Below are 6017 nucleotides of genomic sequence, written 5' to 3' on the forward strand. Positions count from 1 at the left end.
CTTTGTTTTCATCACACAGCATTCATCCAATCAAATTGCAGGACAACCAACGAAGAAGACATGTCCAAACCACACGCCAGTGAACAAAAAATGATACCTAAAATAATTTCGTTTGGGTATAAAAATCACGAGGTGGTCAACACATAACGGTTTTGCAGTATGCAACACATGCGGTTCCAAAATGACTGATGGAGAGGCAACAACTTCCAACTTCGTCCGGCATTTGAAGTTGCACAAAGAACGGTAAGTTTTGAATGTAAGATAACGTTTATTGGCTAAGTAACGTGACTTTTATTTGCTGTGTAGTTAAATCAGTGAGGCTGTAAACTCACTGCTAACGTTATTGCAAACACGGGAATCTGTTGCAGTTCACTACCTTATTCATACTTTTTGTTCAGTGATTTTTTTTCAAGCAGGGTTACGTTAGTCAATATATCACACGTAACGTTAGACGGCGGTCAGCAGCACCGCGTATTTTAGCCACCTAAAAAAAGACAAAAATAGTCAAATAAAGGTCAGTTAAAATGTATACTATATTATGAATATGTGTACCGTTTTAGCTAGCTTTCTGACATACTGTTGGTTGTTTACCTCAGTGGTCCCCAACCACCGGGCCGCGGCCCGGTACTGGTCCGTGGATCGATTGGTATCGGGCCGCACAAAAAATATATATATATTTTTTTCTTTTTTTAATTAAATCAACATAAAAAACACAAGATACACTTACAAGTAGTGCACCAACCCAAAACAACTCTCTCCCCCCTTTTGTTCTGGGCATTGAACATGAAGACTCTTCCTTCACTGTTCCGAGTGGCCATGAGAGTCTTGGCAGTGCCTGCCTCCAGTGCTCCAGTGGAGCGAGTTTTCAGCCATGGTGGCATCATACTACGCCCCCATCGTGCACAAATGACTGACAGACTCTTGGCTAATTTGGTCTTTTGCAAATGCAATGCAGCATAGGGCCCTGACATATCAAAAGTACAACTTTTTTGTTATGTTCACGTATATGTCATGTTTTTTCAATGTTAACACTTTTGTACAAATAAGTACATTTGCACTTTATTTTTCAATGTGTTTGTTCTGTAAAGGAATGAGTTAATGTTTAAAATGACTGGTTAATAGTGCTATTATAAAGTGCAATGTCAGCACAATTTTCTTTCCTGCAATTTAAAATGCACTTGTTTTAATAAATAAATACAGCGTTTGAAAAGCATACACAATCTGTGTTAATATATTAGTCTGTGGTTAAAAGGACTTGAAAGGACTCGAAACTCAAAATGCAGGACTTAGGACTTGACTTGAGACTTTCCAGTCTTGACTTTGGACTTGACTCGGGGCTTGCCTGTCTTGACTCGGGACTTGACTCGGACTTGAGGGCAAAGACTTGAGACTTACTTGCGACTTGCAAAACAATGACTTGGTCCCACCTCTGGTACTGACAACAGGGCCGGCCCGTGGCATAGGCCGTATAGGCAAATGCTAAGGGCGCCGTCCATCAGGGGGCGCCACGCCAGTGCCACAAATGTTGGAGAAAAAAAAAAAAAAAAGTTGGTACTATTATTTCTAAATACAAAAAATAATCCCACGTTAATTAAAATGCAAAGTAAAGCCTATATAATAGAAATATTATTTGTTACAACATTACGCCCCCCCCCCCGCACGGTGCGCCCCCTCCCTTCCCGTATCATGACTCTTTTTGGACGTCACCACATCAAAAAATCAACACAAGATGTCAAAACGGCCAAAACTGTCAGGTGCCCAGGGAAGAAACAAGAGAAAAGAAGAGGAGTAGAAACGAGAAAAGACAGAGGTAGCAGGTAGGTAACGTTAGCCTACATGAAATTATTTGTCTGTTACAGAATGTGATAGTAACCTGGCTTTTTAGCATTAAGCTAATGTTACATGATTCGGCAATTGCTAATCAATAAATAGCTAGTTCTGTTTTAACGTCGGGTTAATATTGTGGAGGGGGTTAAATTGTTATGGAAAATAATAATGTAACGTTAGGTAATTACTGTACTCCCACCTTACATTCCTCAGGGACATTTGTATTAGATCTTTTAAGCAGGTGTTTTTTGTTTACATTGTTATTGCCTTCTGGTTAGCTAATGTTTGCCCTGCAGGTAATAGTCACTTTTCCACCCTTTTATATATTAGGTATAGTTGTAAGCCTAGTTGTTAAAGTGCACATCATTAATGTTAATTAAGCAATATGTATGTAAAAAATATTGTATTTCATATATTCATTTTTTGCATTCATTTATTTATTCATATTTTTTTTAATCTTGTTAACTATTCTGATTGTTAATTTGCTTTCTTTAAGTAAAAAAAAAAGGTCAAAGACAAAGCTATTCGGTTTCTTGTGAGTATATACACTTCCAGTGTTGGGTTAGTTACTGAAAACCAGTAACTAGTTACAGTTACTAGTTACTTTATTTCAAAAGTAACTCAGTTACTAACTCAGTTACTTAAACCAAAAAGTAATGCGTTACTGTGAAAAGTAACTATTTAGTTACTTATATTTTTATAGACACAGACACGCCCCCTCCCACACACACACACACACACACACACACACACACACACACACACGTACACACAGACATCGCGCGGCGCGCCTCTTTTTTGTCGCCTCTTCAGCAGCGCTGCAACACTCAGATCTTCTCAGTTTCTAGCCGATACTACATAAAAAATAACGCAAAATAACGCAGTAACGCATCATGTAGTAACGGTAACTGAGTTACTGAATATAAAAAATAACGCGTTAGATTACTAGTTACCGCCGATAGTAACGGCGTTACAGTAACGCGTTACTTTGTAACGCGTTAGTCCCAACACTGGGAATAAAATGAATATTTCACTATGATGGCGGAAGCGGGGATCAAACCTAGAACCCTCAAGTATTCCCACCAGTATAACCGTTGCTAGCGTTGGTTTTAGTCTTTGTTTTCTGACAGTACTGACAATAACCATGTGATTGTTGTGATATTGTACGCCATACTTGCCAACCCTCCCGAATTTTCGGGAGAGGCGCTGAATTTCGGGAGTCTCCCGGACAAATCCGGGAGGGTTGGCAAGTATGGTATTAGAACAATGAGACTGTATTCCTTTCTGGGCAGGGTGGGGGCTGTTTTCGTATTCAATAAGTTGTGTCTTTCCGTTTGGCTTTCAGACCGCTTCTAGATGCCGCTATTAACGAACTGTAGGACTGGTCTCCTAAAGCTTTAGTAAAACTTGATAATATTCCTATTCTGTCTAGATGGTCCTTCTTACACAACATATATGTCATCTGAAAGAATTTGGGATTGACCAGTAACTTTAATTCCCTGAGAGTAAGACTGGTCAGACGCAACAGGTTGTACTAATCATACTTGCCAACCCTCCCGAATTTTCCGGGAGACATTCCCGAAATTCAGCGCCTCTCCCGAAAACCTCCCGGGGACAAATATTCCCCCGAAAATCTCCCGATTTTCAACCGGAGCTGGAGGCCACGCCCCCTCCAGTGAGTGAGGACAGCCTTTTTTCACGACGGGAGGACAACAGGGTGACAAGAACTAAATCATCCAGACTAGAGATAAATTGTATTATTATTATGTTTATCTTACCTAAAAATAAATATATTTATTAATTAAAACAAAACAAAAAAAAACGAAATAAATTTGTACTATATTTTGCTAAAAACATCAAAATTAATTGTATTTTTATTTTTATTTTTTCTGACTCCTTTTTACATCCAGCCATTAGAGTTATACATTAAAATAAACATATTTGAAATAATTAATTTTAAATTATCATAATAATTCATTTAAAATGACCATATTTAATTATTAAAATAATTGCTTGTTTATCAACAACTTTAGCATTTTATTCATTACATTTTGAAGCTCTCAGAAGCCAAGTTATGTTATATTGCTTAATATTTATTTATGCAAGTTAGCTGTCAACATACTCCTCCCCTCTTAACCACGCCCTCAACCACGCCCTGCCCCACCCCCGACCACGCCCCCACCCCCACCTCCCGAAATCGGAGGTCTCAAGGTTGGCAAGTATGTTGTATGCAGGCATGACGTTCTTCTTCCTGAAAATAGCCTCATTTCTGTGTGAAATGTGTTGGTTAGAGATTTGTTATTGACATTGTCTATTCAGCTTTTATGGTCCCAGCACCTCAACCCATAGTCAGGGAGAGAGGAAGAGGACTACAGAATTTGGACCCTGATTGCAGTACCATTTCTGGCCACATTATTACATATGGCTCCTTTAATGGGATCGGAATTTTTCAGGTGCCTTCCAACTTTATTTTCAGAAATTTATTTTTTGCTGTGCTGTTATATTGTTATTGTTATGCTGTTTACAAATTAATTTTGCATTTCCTTTTGCTCAAACGTTTATAGTTTATTGAATATTTTGTATATATTGTACAGTGGGTGTGACTCTTTGGGCACCTAATGATTTGATCCCATTGCGATTTTGACAATTCGATACAGAATCGATTCTCCATTCAAACCGATTCTTGCAATCTATTATTTGGTATTATAATTATAACAAAACTTTTTAAAAACAGGTTAGAAAATCTCCTTCTGGTTGCATGGTGGTGGCCTAAGAATGTATTTTTTATGAAAATTGATTCTTATAAAAAAATTAAAAAAAACATTTCCTTTTTTAAATCGATTTTTTAAAATGATGAATCAATTTAGAATTGGAATGACTAAGAATCGTGATTCAAATGTGAATAAATGTTTTGTGCACCCCTAATTGTTGGCATTGTTTTATATTTTTGTTTTTGTATAAAATGTTCAAAAAGTTTTTTTTAAATCAAGATTATGTTTGACAAATTAATTATATATTTATATATATATATATATATATATATATATATATATATATAATTAATTTGTCAAACATTATTAATTATATTTATATATATATATATATATATAATTAATTTGTCAAACATAATCATGATTTTAAAAAAACAATTTATTTGTGAACATTGTATGTATATGTATATGTATATATATATATATATATATACATACATACAATGTTCACAAATAAATTGTTTATTTATATATATATATTTTATATATATATTTTGTATATATATATATACATACATAATTTTGTCGAACATTATAATCATGATTTAAAAAAAACAATTTATTTGTGAACATTGTATGTATATGTATATGTATATGTATATATATATATATATATATATACATACATACATACAATGTTCACAAATTGTTTTTTTATATATATATTTTATATATATATTTTTTATATATATATATACACATACATAATTTTGTCGAACATTATAATCATGATTTAAAAAAAACTATTTGTGAACATTGTATGTATATATATATGTATATGTATATATATATATATACATACATACAATGTTCACAAATAAATTGTTTTTTTTAAATACACATATATATATATATACATACATAATTTTGTCGAACATTATAATCATGATTTAAAAAAAACAATTTATTTGTGAACATTGTATGTATATATATATATATATATATATATATATATATACATACATACAATGTTCACAAATAAATTGTTTTTTTTTTAATTGAATAAATTTATTTGTGAACATTGTATGTATATATATATATATATATATATATATATATATATATATATATATACAATGTTCACAAATAAATTGTTTTTTTTAAAATCATGATTATAATGTTTGACAAATTATGTATGTATTTATATATATATATAAAATGTTTACAAATAAAGGTATTGAGTTTTTTTTTATTGTGATTATAATCATGTTTGATAAATTGAAAAAATTCAAGTAAAAAGTACTAGTATCAGTGGAACTGATCTTATATTTATAGTATCAGACTGATACCAGCAAGAAGACATGTTTTTGTTTTTTTCGCCAATTCATGACATCTTGTCTTTTGGAGCCTAAAATCATGCACTTCTGACAAAAAAGATGGTTGGTAAGCGCGCCATAGCACGCTATAAACGGTCCTTGT

The sequence above is a fragment of the Nerophis lumbriciformis genome, linkage group LG18, assembly GCF_033978685.3.
Source record: "Nerophis lumbriciformis linkage group LG18, RoL_Nlum_v2.1, whole genome shotgun sequence".
In the NCBI taxonomy this organism is placed as follows: domain Eukaryota; kingdom Metazoa; phylum Chordata; class Actinopteri; order Syngnathiformes; family Syngnathidae; genus Nerophis; species Nerophis lumbriciformis.